At 39.9% G+C, this 17,122-nt stretch overlaps 1 protein-coding gene and 1 pseudogene across 2 annotated transcripts in view; one reads left to right on the forward strand and one right to left on the reverse strand.

Annotated features, from left to right (window-relative positions):
* Nucleotides 1-17,122, forward strand: part of FAM117B (family with sequence similarity 117 member B) — a 76,650-nt gene that overhangs the window by 12,006 nt on the left and 47,522 nt on the right. The window lies entirely within an intron of this gene.
* On the reverse strand, nucleotides 3,599-3,693 carry LOC129400241 (small nucleolar RNA U13; annotated as a pseudogene).

Here is a 17,122-nt window from a genome sequence, read left to right on the forward strand (position 1 = left end):
TGATAACATAACTGGATTTAGAATTCTAAGTTGGAATTCTACTTAAGATTACTTAAGATTTAAACACTACATTATTTTGCTTCTAGAATTGCTTTTTTTTTCATATATTTTTTTCTTTTTTGGGGTCACACCTGGCAATGCACAGGGGTTACTCCTGGCTCTGCACTCAGGAATTACCCTTGGTAGTGCTCAGGGGACCATATGGGATGCTGGGATTCGAACCCGAGTTGGCTGCGTGCAAGACAAACGCCCTACCCGCTGTGCTATTGCTCCAGCCCCGCTTCTAGAATTGCTTTTAAGTTTGCCGTTGTGGTTCTGTCCTTTGCATGTAATGGGATAGACTGTTTCTGGAAAGTTTTCTTTCATCATTTTTTATTTTTATTCTTTGCTTTCTTTCTTGGAACCTCTACTATTGTACTAAACTTAGAGTTTTTTTTAATTTGTTCCCACTTTTCCACCTCTATATCTTTTTTGTCCTTCCTAGCAAATATAACTTATTTATACCTTTCCATTGCTTTTTAAGTTGTTTAATCCCGTTGCTCATTCATTTGCTCGAGCGGGCACCAGTAATGTCTCCTTTCTGAGACTTGTTGTTACTGTTTTTGGCATATTGAATATGCCACGGGAGCTTGCCAGACTCTGCTGTGGGGGCGAGATACTCTCGGTATCTTGCTGGGCTCTTCGAGAGGGACAGAGGAATCAAACCCAGGTCAGCCTCGTGTATGGCAAACGCCCTACCCGCTGTGCTAGTGTTTAATATAATATTTTAATTTATGAAGAACATTTGTCTTACTGATTATTTTTGTCTTCTAAATATTTCCTAAAAACATTTATAAAGGGTATAAATTTTTCTCTTAAAGTTTTCTTTTGCCTTGTGCATAGCCTTATAGCTTGTTTGTATATGTGTATGTGCATGTTAATCTTTGTATTACGTTAATTTTTTTTTGCAGTTTCCTGTTAAGACACAACCAGATTATATTTGTCTGAGTTAGAATGGTAGATGGGTAGATCTTAAAGGTTTTTAATGATGATGCAGAGAAACTAGTATAGTTTGTGCTTTACGGATCAGTTTCCCCTGCCAAGAGTCTTAAAATATGCTGAGGACTTATATCTGATAGTGTATAGTCCAGAGCCTAGTTTTGTTACTCTAGTACAGTTTTCTGCCATCTTTTTGCTCTGGAGGAATCTTACCTGATATTAGAATATTTTTCAGGTAAAATTGCCCCCTACATTTTTTGATCAGTAAGTTGAGATACAGAATAATTTAGATAATACTCTGCAAACTGATTTCTTTTTTGTTTTTTGGATTTGTTTGGCCAACTTATTATGCGCTCATTTTGCATAGTTTCACTACTAACTTTTTAAAAAAAATTTTTGGGCCACACCTGGCAATGCTCAGAGGTCACTCCTGACTCTGCACTCAGGAAGTACTCCTGCAGGAACTACATGGGATGCCAGGGATTGAACCTGGTTTGGCCGCAGGCAAGTCAAAGCACCATTGTACTATCTCTCCAGCCCAAGTTTTCACTATTAATTCTTCTTGGGGAAAAACATAGTTAAACTTTAATTTACCTTTCTTAAAATCAGCTGCAGTCCTTTTCATGCAATTTTTTTTTTTTTGGTGGGGAGGGGGCGGAGTTTGGGTCACATCTGGCAATGCTCAGGGGTTAGTCCTGGCTCTGCATTCAGGAATCACTCTTGGCGGTGCTTGAGGGACCTTAAGGGATGCTGGGGATCAAACCCGGTTTGGCCATGTGCAAGGAAAATACCCTACTGGTGCCCACATGTTTTTAATAGGGTCTATATCTGAGGAAATGTAATGTAATAAAAGGGGGATGCTCAGGTCACCCTTGACCCCAGAGTATGGATAGGAGAAGAACAGAGAAGGAAAGAAAATGAGAGGGAAGGAAGAAGATGAAAAAGGGAAGTAATGGAATAGGAGTTATTTGTCCCCAGTAAGGGACAAGTGAAAGAGGATGGGGTATGAGCCTTCAACATTTTTTTTAATGGGAAGCTATATATTAATATACTTTATACAATTTCTTTATTGAAATCCTCCTTTTGTAACTTAGTACTGGAAAGTTGAGTATTTCTAATAATAGTCAGTGAGATTTTTCTGATCCATCTAGATAGTTTGATATTTTTCTTGATGAATAGTGTGCTTCTGACTGATAATTGCACTTAAAGCTAAGTATTTATTATAAGAGGTTATTGAATTACTTTTCTCTTGGTAAAAACTTTTTTGCCTATGCAAGAGTCTTATTAAATATTTGAAATGTGATTTAATTTTTTATGAGTCTGAACTCTCAAATAGGAAATAAGAAAGTAGTATAGTCTGAGATAAGTAAGACTTAAGTAGATAAGTATGACATAAGGTTTTCTGTTACCAAATTTATTAACTTTGGCTTGATCTCCTTTTCAGTGAGTATTTGTTTCTGTCTTTTTTTCTTCATTATAGTTTCTAGTAAAAATATCTTTTGGAGGGCTGAAGAGATAGTTTGCCTTGTATTCAGCTGACTCAGGTTCAATCCCAAGAACCCCATGTAGTCCCCTAAGTCCCACCAGGAATGATACCTAAGTATAGAGCCAGGAGTAAGCCCTGGGTACCACTGGGTATGGCCACAGTACCTCCCTCTGCCGCCAGTATATCTTTGTAAAGACACAAACTTCCAATTACAAAGTTAGTTCTGCTTGGCTATTAGCTCAGTAATAGAGCACCTACATTCTAAGCTTGAAGGTCCTTTTCTTTCTTTTTTTTTTTTTTGTTTTAATTTTTTATTAGTGAATCACCGTGAGGTACATTTACAGACTTTCGTGCTTGCGTTTTAGTCATACAATGGTCAAATGCCCATCCCTCCACCAGTGCTCATTTTCCACCACCAATGGTCCCAGCATCTCCCCCACCACCCCCGCCCCGTCTTCCCCCCGCCCCACCCAGCCTCTGTGGCAGGGCATTCCCTTTTGCTCTCTCTCTCCTTTTGGGTTTTGTGGTTTGCAGTAGAGATATTAAGTGGCCATCATGTTCGGCCTATAGTCTACTTTCAGCCCGAATCTCCCATCCCAAAAGGGCCCTCCTAGCACACTTTACTTGGTGGTCCCTTCTCTATCTGAGCTGCCTTTTCCCCCAGCATGCGAAGCTGGCTTGTAAGCTGTGGAGTAATCCTCCTGGTATGTATCTCTACTGTTCTTGGATGTTAGTCTCCCAGTCTGTTACTTGATATTCCACAAATGAGTGCAGTCTTTGTATGTCTATCCCTCTCTTTCTGATTCATTTCACTTAACATGATACTTTGAAGACCATTTTCACCACTGCAAAGGGCAGGTGGTGGCACTGCCATTCATGAGCCCTAGTGTCACAGTAAAGTGTGCAGTCTCTGGTGCACTGAGATCAAGTTTATGTGAGTACCAACCCGAACTGTGTTACCACTGGCAACCATGGGTGTGAGTGCTGAAGCCAAGTGTATGGACTTCAGTTACCACAGTAACAACAAAGGGAAGGTGGGTGGGAGGTGGGGGGAATAATTTCTGGAGATGTATTCTATAGCATGGTGAATATAATGAACTTGATTTTGTTTTATTATTTTTTCATTTTTTCTCATGTGAGATGAGTAATATGCCACGTGCATAAGGGAGGCACATGGTCCCACAAATGTGTGAATAACCAGCCATTGTGCTTATTAACCGGAAAAGGATCTTTATTTGATTTTTATTTTACTTTTTATTTTTTGGCAGGGCCATACCTAGTCATGCTGAGGGATCAAGTTTTGCCAGGGATTGAACTGGGGTCTCCATGCAAAGCTTGCTTATTCTGGCCCAACCAGCAGTAGAAAAGTTTCTCATCACAAGAAAAAAGTTCTGTGTGAAGTGATGGGTGCTATGCTCTTGTGACAATCATTTGCAATATACTATAAATATACTATATATATTTATATATCACACACTGTCATTGTCATCCCATTGCTCATCAATTTGCTTGAGCGGGCACTAGTAACATCTCCATTGTGAGACTTGTTACTGTTTTTGACATTGAATATGCCATGGGTAGCTTGCCAGGCGCTGCCGTGCGGGCGGAATACTCTCAGTAGCTTGCCAGGCTCTCTGAGAAGGGCGGAGGAATCGAACCTGGGTCAGCCATGTGCAAGGCACACACTCTACCCACTGTGCTATCACTCCAGCCATCTCCCAAAGTAGGCATCCGAAAAATCAAAGGATGGGAGTGGCCATACTAAACAAGTTTGGGGCTTTTTCCTTTTTTATTTTTCTTTTTGGGTCACACCTGGCAATACACAGAGGTGAGTTCTGGCTCTGCACTCAGGAATTACTCCTGGCGGTGCTCAGGGGACCATATGGGATGCTGGGAATCGAACTTGGGTCAGCCGTGTGCAAGGCAAACGCCCTACCCGCTGTGAAGGGGAAAGGCAGCCCCTGGAGCTTCTTTCTTTGTTTCCCTTGCCACACCCATAGGTGCTCAGGTCTACTCCTGGCTCTGCACTCAGAGATCACTCCTGGAAGGCTGTAGGCTATATTTTTATAGTAAATATAAGGCTATATATTTATAGTAAATATATATACTATTAATCATTTATAATATACTGTATACTATAAGTAGTTTTAATATTTATAATATTTTTATTTAAATATATTTTTAATTTAAAATATTTTAAATCTTTTTTTTTTTTTTTTTTTGCTTTTTGGGTCACACCCAGTGATGCTCAGGGGTTACTCCTGGCTCTGCACTCAGGAATTACTCCTGGCGGTGCTTGGGGGACCATATGGCATGCCGGGGATCGAACCCGGGTCGGTCACGTGCAAGGCAAATGCCCTACCCGCTGTGCTATCGCTCCGGCCCCAAAATATTTTAAATCATTTTAAAAAATCATTGTAAATGTGTTTGGGTGCTAGTATGAGGGTACATTCACCTGTGTCCTCCTTAGAAAAGAAACCCGAGGATTAGAATTCTTTAGTTAAATTTTAAATGAATTGATGCTTTATAGCATTGGCTTTCCAGGAAATTATTAGACCAGTTTTCTTCACAGAAAGGAGTCTATTCTGAAGCCTTGTTATAATTAGACTTGCCTTTTTCTTAGTTTTGCCAATTGAATGAGTACAAAAAAGTGTTGTATGCTTTTGTTTGGTTGGTTTTGGACCACACCTGGTGGTGCTCAAGGCTTAGTCCTGGTTTTGTGCTTAGGGTTCACTCATGGTGTGCTCAGAGGACCGTATGGGGTGCCAGGGATTGAACCCAGGTTGGCCGCATGCAAGGCAACCTTACGCACTGTACTCTTTCTCTGGCTCCAAAGTGTTATAATTTTTTGTGTTCTCTTACATATTTCCTGAGGTAGTAGTATGGGTATTTAAGATAATAAATGCAATCACATTACATACTTATTCTATTAAATTAAATAAGAATTAGAATAAGAATTTTTATTAATGCATTAAATTTTCTTTTAAAGTGCTATTTATTTATGTTAACTGCTAACTCTGTATCCATTGACTGGCCATTTATTTATTGAGGTTTTGTTGTTTTTGGTTTTGGTAGGTTTTAGGGTCACACCTTCCTATACTCAAGGCTTACTCCTGAATTTGTGCTCAGGGATCACTGCCCATATTGATTAGGGGACAAAATGCAGTGCCAGGGATTGAACTGGGGTTGACTGCTTGAAAGGCAAGTGTCTTACCCTGGTACTACCTTTTTGGCCTTCATTGAGTTTTGTATTGGCTACCTGCAGAGGGCTCAGGGTTTACTAATTACCTTAGTACTGGTAAATGGTTCCTGGTGGTAGTCACCAGACCATGAAGTACTAGGGGTTGAACATAAGGTTCAAGCATGCAAAACATGTGCTTCAGCCCTCTGAGCTATCCTTATGGCCTTAATTGTTAACAGGTTTATTTATTTATTTATTTTAAGAATTTGCATTATCTGGACAGGTGTGTGAACTATCAGGTTTACTGCGATCACTGCATGTGATGAAATATTTTTATAAGTTTTGATAAAGAAAAAAAATTGTATAATCACAACCATAATCAAGACATGGAATATTTCTATCACAGGTTAAATTTTCTTTTTTAAAATAACATTGTCATTTATTAGCTACAACTGTGAATATTGATTATTGCCATTATTATTAATTTAGGGCATGCATTACTTTCTACCCTAATCAGTAGCTTTTAATTGGGAATTTATATCTTTTAAAGATTCCTGAAGTGATTCTTACACAGAGGGAAAATAAAAAACTGACCTATTTCCTTACAAATGATTGCCTTCTTCAACACTATTATTCAATCAAGTAACCCTTGTGTACTTTTTTTTTTTTAATTTATTTTTATTTTGGGCTACACCTGGCAATACTCAGGGTTTACTCTTGACTCTGCACGCAGGAATTACTCCTTTCAGTGTTCAGGGAACCATACGGGATGCTAGGGATCGAACCTGGGTTGGCTGTGTGCAAGGCAAACATGCCCTCTATCCAAACTATTGCTCTTCCTCCATATTTCCTTTACAAAAAAAAATTAATTTTTTTACCACACCATGATTTATCAAGTTGTTTATAATACAGTTGTTTCAGGACTTAAATGTTCCACCATCAGACCCCTGTCAGTGTGACCATACCTCCACCAATGTCCCCAATTTCCCACTCACCACCCCAGTCTGCCCCTTGCAAGCACAAGATTTACTTGATATTGTCTATAACCACAGAAAGACAAAGAGAATTATCAAACCTTATTATCAATAATAGTCAATTTGTGATAATTCTTTTTTTTGTTTGTTTGTTTTGTTTTTTGGGTCACACCCAGCGATGCACGAGGGTTATTCCTGGCTCTGCACTCAGGAATTACCCCTGGCGGTGCTCAGGGGACCATATGGGATGCTGGGAATCGAACCCGGGTTGGCCGCGTGCAAGGCAAACACCCTACCCGCTGTGCTATCGCTCCAGCCCCTGTGATAATTCTTATATCTCACATTGGCGTTACTAAAGGCGCTGTTTGAAAATCTGCTGTGGTGGTTAGTGCTAGTTGAGCTTCTGTATTATTGTTTAGGCTCATTGAGCTTGGTGGTCTCCTATGCAGCTTTCCAATCACATTTGCTGTGATCCTACCGAGCTGACTATGAAAATTACTATGAAATTTTGTGTGGTCATGCTGTACAAGATCTATAGATCTGGAGCAATTTGGTGGCTTGGCAATTTGATGAAGTACAATTGTGAAAGCTGGGCCGTTTCTATGCCGGAAGCTATTGGGGGTACCAGCTGACTGCTGGGCCTTCTGGCAGGAAGGCATTCCCGCCCCCATTCCAGGGAGACTTCAGAGTTCTTAGCCCAGACTAGTGTCCCCGCAGGGAGATTCAGCCCTATCTTACTCTTTTGGAGATCTGGCTCTGAGCTGTTTCTCTGCCCTTAAGATGGCCTCGTTAAATTTTCTGATATCTTTATTTTTTAAATGTCTAAAATTTTATTTTAAAACTGATTTATAAAGTTGTTCATAATATAAATTGTTTCAGGCATTCAGTGTTCCAACACCAATCTTACTACCAGTGTGACCTTTCCTCCATCAGTTGCCTCAGTTTCCCACTGACCCCCAAAACCTGCCTCCATAAAGGACACACAATGATTTACTTTTTATTGCTTGATAGAACAAAATGGCAAATGGAATTAAAAAAAATAATTCAGTGAAAGGTAATTTGTGAAAATTATCATCTAACCATTATGTAACAACGGTGTTACTAAAGTCATTTACTTAGCTGTTTGGCGCTAGCTGGGTCTTCTGTGTTAAGGTTTTCCCTCATTGAGTTTAGTGGGTTTCTGTGTACCTTTTCCATGAAATTTGCAGTGTTCCCACTGAGCTGTCAGTCCCGTATGGTTGCATGTGCCAGGAGCTGTGGACTAGGGACGATTTGCATCTTGGTGTCTTTTTGAGATGAGTTGTGGAGCTGTGAAGCTAGGCCATTTGTGTGCTCGAGGATGTTGGGTATGGGTGGAGGCTGCTGGGCTTTCTCCCACCTCCATTCTGATAAGACTCCGTAGTTCTTCGTCTGGAGACCAGTTTCCTTGGGACGATTCAGTGTTGGCTCTTTGAGAGTTCTGATAACTTTTAAAGTCATTTTCCTCTCTTTTCTTTACCTAGGCCATAGCAATTACTAATTTGTGTTTTGCTCCAATAGTTTTACTTTTCTTTTTTTTTAGGTTTTTAAAAAAGTCATATAATTGAATTATACAGTACCTACGTTTTTTAGTATATCCAAATAGCATAATGCACTTGAGATCTATTCACACATTGCATGTGTCAATCCTTTTTATTTATTTATTTTTTGCTTTTTGGGTCACACCTGGCGATGTACAGGGGTTACTCCTGGCTCTGCCCTCAGGAATTACCCCTGGTGGTGCTCAGGGGACCATATGGGATGCTGGGAATTGAACCCGTGTCAATCCTTTTTACTTACAAGTATTATTCACTGTCACTGTCATCCTATTGTTCATCGATTTACTCGAGTGGGCACAAGTAACGTCTCCATTCGTTTCAGCTCTGAGATTTTTTTTTTTTTTTTTTTTTTTGCTTTCTTGGGTCACACCTGGCGATGCACAGGGGTTACTCCTGGCCTTGCACTCAGGAATTACTCCTGGCAGTCTCAGGGGACCATATGGGATGCTGGGAATCGAACCCGGGTCGGCCACGTGCAAGGCAAACGCCCTACCCGCTGTGCTATCACTCCAGCCCCTCAGCTCTGAGATTTTAGCAGCCTTTCCTTACTCCTATTTCCCAACAATTGGAGGCTCTTTTCAGGGTCAGGGGAATGAGACCTGTTATTGTTACTGTATTTGGCATATTGAATATGCCACGGGGAGCTTGTGAGGCTCTTCCATGTGGGCGGGATACTCTCGGTAGCTTGCCAGACTCTCCTAGAGGCATATATATATATATGTATATATATATATTTCCCTTTATGATGATGTGGCTTTGCAGCCGCACGGTCCAGGAATATGTTCACTCATGTGTGAGTCTCAGCCCAAACAGGTGGAAAGCAGCTTGGAGCATGGTGGTGGTTGGGCAGTGGAGGTTGGCTGCCGGGGCTGGGTCCCTTGGAGTGGGGAGGGTTCTCACCGCCCCCCTCTGGGGCATCCCTGGTGCGGAGTCCGGTGGCATGGTTACGGGGCCGTCATTTTATGCTCCCTTCTGGGAGAAGCAGCCTAGAATATGTTACTGGAGGGTGACCAATGATGAGATTTTTCTGGCTCCAGCAAGAGGTGGTTTATGGGTGTGACCCCAGGTGGCCAGAGATTGGGGGATGCAGGCAAAGGATCTCTGCTCCAGGGTCCCGTTGAGCCCAGAGTCCAAGACCACAAAGTTCCACTTTACCTGTGTTCCGTGGGACTTCGCTCATGCGTGAGGCTTGGCCTGAGCTTGTGGAAAGCGGCCTGGAGCATGGCAGTGGTGGGGTAGTGGAGGTCGGCTGCTGGGGCTGGTTCCCATGGGGTGGGGAGGGCTCTCCATTGCATATGTAAGTATTATTCACTGTATCACTGTCATCCCGCTGCTTATCGATTTGCTCTAGTGGGCACCACTAACATCTCCAATGTGAAACTTGTTACCGTTTTTGGTGTATCGAATATGCCACGGGTAGCTTGCCAGGCTCTGCCATGCAGGTGGGATACTCTCGGTAGCTTGCTGGGCTCTGCGAGAAGGACGGAGGAATCAAACCTGTCGGCCGCGTGCATGGCAAATGCCCTACCCACTGTGCTATCGCTCCAGCCCATAAGTATTATTATGTATATTAACATATTCTAGGTTTTTTACATTCATTTTTTTGTAAAGTGTATTTGGGGGCTCTGTTTCTGATACTGGAAATTTGTGTCTTTTTTTCTTTTTCCTTTTGGTGTTTGGGTCAAACCCAGCAGTGTTCAGGGGGAAGTTACTCCTGCCTATGCACTCAGGAATCACTCCTGGAGGTGCTCAGGGAACCATGTGAGATGCTGGGAATCAAGCCGGGTCAGCTATGTGCAAGGCAAGCACCCTACCCTCTGTGCTGCTACTCTGCACCCCCGCTTTTTTCCCTTAATTTGGCCTAAAGGCTTATCATTTTTATAGATCTTTGTTAGTGAACAGCTTTATATTTTTGCCATCACCATTCCTGCTTTTATGTCAATTAATTTGTTATATAATGAGGTATCCTTAGTTTACAACACTGTTTTAGAAGTGCAGTTTAACATGTGGCATGTTATTTTTATTTGAAAATTTCATTAAAAAATATTTTCTGAGGCTTGAGAGATATTTAGGGCTTAAGGTACTTGCCTTGCATGTGGTTTACCCAGGTTTGATTCCAAGTACTGCACAGTTTCCTGATGGGAGTGACCCACAGAGCTGGAATAGCCTCGAAATGATGCCAGGTGTGACTGAAAACAAGCACAAACTAAAAAAAATCAGAACACCTTCAAGTTTTTTTGAGACTTCTTCTTTGGCTCATGGATTATTTAGCAGAAATGTTTTAGCTTCTACATTTGTAGGACTTTTGAGATAACTTTATTTTTAGTTTGATTTTACGTCATGAAACGTTTTTGTGATTTCATTTCTAGTGATTTGTCAAGGGTTGGATATGACCTAGCTTAAATGTTTTGTATGCCCCTGTGCACACTGCTGTTTGGGGACAAAGGGTTCTACAAAATTATCAATTAGGTAAAATTGATTGATGGTAGTTTTCTATATCCTTTTATTTTCTTGCTTATTTTCTCTCTGTTTTATCAGTTACTGAGATGAATTTTGAGTTTTCCAAATACAATAAATAAAATTTCCTTTAATTCCTTTTATCTTCTGTTTCAAATATTTAGAAATTTGAAATCATTAATAGTTAAGGTCATGCTTTTACAATAGTGTTGACATTTATGTTCAACACCTCACCACCACCAAAGTGCCCAAGACACCCTCCTCATCCCCCACCATGCTCCCATGTCACCTCCAGTCCTCCCTAATCTAATGTTCTCAGTTTGTACTACAGTATCCAGAGTTTTGGTATCAATTGATATTATGCATGCTTTTGTTTTGATTTCCTATACACCATAGATAAGATCATCTAGTGCTTGCCCTTCTCTCTCTGGCTTTTTATATTATTATTATTATTTATTATATCTCTCTAGCATGTTACCTTAAGTTCCATCCAAGTTGCAACAAACTATCTGATTTCATCTTTCTTGCAGCTTGCATAGTATTCCATTGCATATGTCATCCGCAACTTCTGTATTTATTCTTCTGTAATTGGACATTTAGGTTGTGAAATTTTTTAAAATCTTTATTGAGATACTGTGGTTTACAATACTGTTGATGGTTTCTTGCATTGCATCATTTCAACATGACACCCACCACCAGAGTGCTCACTTCCCTCCAGCATGGCCCCGAAGACACCTTCCATTCAACTCACACTCATCCCCTGCAAGCTCAGTTCTGTGGGTTGTGAAACTTTAATAAGAAGGAACTTAAAATTGCCGTGTCTTTTTTTGGGCATTGAGTTTTTTTGCAGAGTACATATTTTGTGGCTGGCAGAGATTGTGGGCTGCTCTTGGCTTATCATTGGGGGAATTGTCTGGGAGACCATGTGGTATGTGCTCACCCTTTTTGAATTACCTACTAAGTCCCAAGATTGATATAATAATCTCTATTTTAATCACTGTGTTTAGGCCATTAATATTTAACTTACTATTTGGTATATAGTGTACTGTTTTATTGTTTTCTCTGTTTTCCTTCCTGTTTTTACTTTTATTCTTTTGGATTGCTTGAATATTTTTTTTACTTGAATATTTTTTAGTACTTTTTTGGGTGTACTGGAGCGATAGCACAGTGGGCAGGGTGTTTGCCTTGTGCATGGCCAACTCGGGTTCTATTCCTCTGGCCCTCTCGGAGAGCCGGCAAGATACTGAGAGTATCCCGCCTGCATGGCAAAGCCTGGCAAGCTCCCCGTGGCATATTTGATATGCCAAAAACAGTAACAACTCTCACAATGGAGATGTTCTTGGTGCCTGCTCGAGCAAATCAATGAACAACGGGATGACAGTGCTACAGTGCAATGCTGCTTGTTTTTGGAAGGGAGCACACCTGGAAACAATACTGTTGATGCTTTCTTGTATTGCATCATTTCAGCATGCATCCACCACCGGAGTGCTCACTTTCCTTCACCAAGGCCCTGAAGATACCTCCCATTCAGCTCTTTGCTCAGGAATCACTCCTGGCGGTGCTCAGGGGATGCTGGGGATTGAACATGGGTCAACCATGTACAAGGAAAGTTCTGTACCGTCTCTACTACTCTCCAGCCCAGAAATATATTTTAACGTACATGTTGACCTTTTGATCTTATCTGCACATATTTTTTTTGGGGGGGTCACACTCGGCAATGCACAGGGGTTACTCCTGGCTCTGCACTCAGGAATTTCTCCTGACGGTGCTATGGGACCATATGGGATGCTGGGAATTGAACCTGGGTCGGCCTCGTGCAAGGCAAATGCACTACCTGCTGTGCTATCTCTCCAGGTTCCATCTGCACATATTTTTGTTGTTCTTGTGAGGGTTGTAGTATTGTTATATCTAACTTTTCATGTACTTTATGTAAATTTAAAAATTAGAGTTACATGTCTTTAGCTACTCCCTTTATGTTATGATGCTCATATAGCCAAAAACAGTAGCAACAAGTCTCACAATGGAGACATTACTGGTGCCCGAGCAAATCAATGAACAACGAGACGACAGTGCTCATATAGCACTGAGTGCTACAGTGCTCATATAGCATATCTATATACATCAAAAGCCCTGAAAGATCATACATGTAATTATGTGTATTTATATTTTTTGGATATAATTACATGCAGTAGTAATAATAGTTACAACGGAATTTTTTTTTTTTAGTTGAGGGGCAGTACTCACAGAGCTCATGGCTTCTGGCTCTGTACTCAGGGATTAGTCCTGGTGGTGCTCAGCAAACCATATTGGGTGCAGGGTTTAAACTTAGGTTGTCTTCTATACTATTTCTCTGGCCTGAATAATTCTCCTTTGGGGGAAGGGTGCTGCCCAGGTAATTTTTAGGGACCCCTGGGGTCATTCCCAGCAATTCTTTGGCCAATCAGGCTGCATAGTTCACCAGGCTACCCTAGGGCCTGGTGATGTGGTGCTTCTCGGACCATGTGTTTTTGCTGTCTACTAGTGCTTAAGCCACCCCAGTGATACTGGTTTCCATGTAGTGCTGGTGATCAGACTTGGGACCTTGCATATCCTACACTGTGCCCTGACAGATGAGCTATTTCCCTAGTCCTGCCAAAGAAAACATGGGGGCAGGAGGATTCAGGCACCCAGGTGACCTGAGACCCTTCCTAGACTTCCTTGTCTAGCTGGGCCTGTGGTTCAGTTCTTGGTACCTAGGACATGGTGTGTGCCTTTCAGGCCCTGAAGGTATCACCAAAAATTGTCAGACATTATTAGCTGCAAATCATGTTTCCATTGATAGGGCAGGGGAATATAGGACTAATAACTTTTATTTTGTATAATATGCATGCATTTTAAATGGTATGCGTGAAGCCTGTCAGTATCAGTATTTGTAAACCTCTATGCCTAAAAGAAAAAATGCCTGTCAAAAATACAATTTGGGGGGCTGGAGAGATAGCACAGCGGGTAGGGCGTTTGCCTTGCACGCGGCCGACTCGGGTTCGATTCCCAGCATCCCATATGGTCCCCTGAGCACCGCCAGGGGTAATTCCTGAGTGCAGAGCCAGGAGTAACCCCTGAGCATCGCCAGGTGTGACCAAAAAAAGCAAAAAAAAAAAATACAATTTGGGGTAATCAGGGTGGGGGCAGTGGAGGGGGAGAAACTGGGGACGTTGGTGGAGGGAAGTGGACATCTTTGTTTGTAAAAATTTGTGTTGCGGGGCTGGAGCAATAGCACAGAAGGTAGGGTGTTTGCCGTGCATGCGGTGAACCCGGGTTCGATTCCCAGCATTTCATATGGTCCCCCGAGCACCGCCAGGAGTAATTCCTGAGTGCAGAGCCAGAAGTACTCCCTGTGCATCGTCTGGTGTGAACCAAAAAGAAAAAAAAAATTTGTGTTGCATACTCAGAAAATACATAGTATCATTCAAACCGCTTTAGTTGAGGAAGGGAGGGACAGAAAATATCAGTAAGACAAAAATCAGACTTCTACATCTGTTTTTTAAATAATCATTACCTGAGTTTGTACATAAGTATATTTGTATTTGAAAAATGTCAGACATTATTAGCTGCTAATCATGTTTCCATTGATAGGTTGGGGGAACATAGGACTAATCACTTTTATTTTCAACAGTGTTTTGTTCTGTTTTTTTAAAATGTGTAATTAAAATGAAATGTTTTATTTCTCTAATAAGTTAATTAAGAATCTAATATGTTATAGCATTTACTTGAAATGGAGTCAAATGTAAATGAGTAAGATTGAAAGTAATGTGCTGTTACAACTTGTATTCGCTCTAGTCCTTTTTTGGCTATCAGTAAAACTTTTTAAAATTTTTATTTTGGGGCATCATGCCTCGCTCTGCTTAGGGCTTATTTTTGTCTCTGTGCTCAGGGTACTTTTGTACCCTGGTGTCAAACACAGATTGGCCATGTGCACAACAAGTACTTCTGTTGAACTCTCTCTCCAGCCCCAGTAAAATTTTCTTTTTAGGTTACCCAGAATTTGTTTTGTTTGATGTTTATTTTTTGTTAGTTCATAGAAGTGATATTCTATTCCTAAATCCAGTTGTTATGGTTATATTTAGAGAACTACTAGGGTCAAGATACCTTTGAATGATATTTCCTAGATTGAATTTTAGACCAATCTCAAGGTGAGCCTTATCTCTTAGGCCCCACTAGATAGTTAGTATAGGGGTCTAAAATAAACTAAAGAACATAAAGTTGGATTATCTAGTTGAAGAGATATACTGGCTGTGTTTATTTCTGCAAGGTTTTAATCTGTTGAGGCCTTTGCATAGTGGATGGTAAGCAAATATGAATATACAGTGAACACCTGGCATAGAGGATAGTAAGCAAATAATGGTTATAAATGGACATCTGGCATGGTTGAGCCTTAGCAGTAATAGAGTAGTAAAAGGGAAGATATTAGATGGGTGGTAATGTTAGAAGTAAAACCTCTATTAAATCAGTTTACATATGCTCAGTTAGAACAACTGGGTCCTAAATTTTTTATTGAGACATGCCTAGCTTATTGCCCTACATGCATAAAATTTAGTTTATGTAGACTCCAAACTAGAAGTTAGAAGTACAATTTCAAAATGGTTGTTTTTATCTTTCTTTTCTTTTTTTCTTTATTTTTTTGGGGGGGTCACACCTGGCAATGCACAGGGGTTACTCCTGGCTCTGCACTCAGGAATTACCCCTGGCTGTTCTCAGGGGACTATATGGGATGCTGGGAATTGAACCCAGGTCAGCCACATGCAAGGCAAATGCCCTATCCACTGTGCTATTGCTCCAGCCCCTGTTTTTATCTTTTAAGAGAGAGATTAATAATGCTCTTTATGATGTAAGAATTTATTCAAAAGATTAACATGCAGTATACAGTACTGGGTTTTGAGTTTTAATTTGTCACAAAGAGAAAAAGTAGTTATATTTATTCATGCCTCTTACATTGAGTGCATGCTTCCAAATTAGGCTAAATTTTATTTCAATTTCATAAATGAGACTACTCTGGTCCATAGAATTAAGTAATTTAGTATTTCAGAGTTACTCAGTATGGAATTTCAACTTGTTCTATTTAATTTTGAGATCTGTGTTTTAAAAACCTTATCACAGTATTAATGTAATTTTGGTGTAACACATCATCAAATACTTATAGGAATAGGCATAGTAAGTTAAATGCTTGAAAAAACACAAAAGCAAGGCATAATATGTACCAGAGATTCCTTTCTTCTTACTTGTAGATTGTCTAGTAGTTACTCCAAAACTAGTAAATACAGGATTACCTTTAGTCTTAAGAAAAGCATAGAGCATAAATATATACATGAATCATTGAATGATTTGGAAAAATTAACAGTACAGGTTGGAAAATGAGCATTTTTGGTAGAAATATTTTTCATCTTTTAATCCCATATTACATGGTTGTTTTAGAAATTTCCAAACAGACATGATTTCAAAACAAAGTAGTGATAATTTTAAAGGGAAAAATTTTACTTGTTAAAATACATAATCTTCAAATTATCATTTATGTATTATTAGTGTTGATGGCTGTGCTTACTTGACACCAGACTTTTTAATTCCATAGTTGTAGAAATATGCTTTAAATATATGGAATCTCTTTTATGCTAGAAGTACAATAAAAAAATGCAGATAAAGTTTACTTATTTGGGTACCAGGTAGGTTTGCTTGAAGGTGGTTTCACATAAAATTCTTCATATTTATTTATATATACATGTATATTTCAAATTATATTGTTAACTGAGCAAACTTCAATTGTAAAAAATATCTTTGGAGAGATTTGGGCCAAGAGTGAGTATAATTCCTGTTCTTCACATTGCTCCAAATGGAAATTTAGGGCATCTCATTGTGAAAGTATTTCCTTAAATGATTCTTTGTAAAACAAAACAAAAAAAACCCTTGAATTTTTTTCTCCTTTGAAATAACTATCCTTGAGTTTTATTTCTGGGTCATAATTGAAGCATCAATTTACTTCACCTGATTTATTAGATTTTTTTCTCCCTTGCGATATAGACTTTTGATTGCTAACTTCTAATCTCTTAATGTAAACTAAGTAAAATGACTATGAAAGTGATGAATTATGTGAATAATCAAGAACTTGGATAGATTTGTCCACAGGTTGAACTGCTTTCAGAATACTTTCTCCTATTTACATAATCTTTTACCTCTACCTGTTTGCATCATTCTGTATCATCATATCTGTATCCTATTGTCTCAATAAAAATGTATTATTTAGAAATTGAGCTCCCATTTGACCCAGCAATACCACTTCTGGGAATATATCCCAGAGAGGCAAAAAAGTATAGTTTAAATGACATCTGCACTTGTATGTTCATCACAGCACTGTTTACAATAGCCAGAATTTGGAAAAAACCTGAGTGCCCAAGAACAGATGACTGGTTAAAGAAACTTTGGTACATCTACACAATGAAAT

Source organism: Sorex araneus, chromosome X (genome assembly GCF_027595985.1).
Source record: "Sorex araneus isolate mSorAra2 chromosome X, mSorAra2.pri, whole genome shotgun sequence".
Classification (NCBI taxonomy): Eukaryota; Metazoa; Chordata; class Mammalia; order Eulipotyphla; family Soricidae; genus Sorex; species Sorex araneus.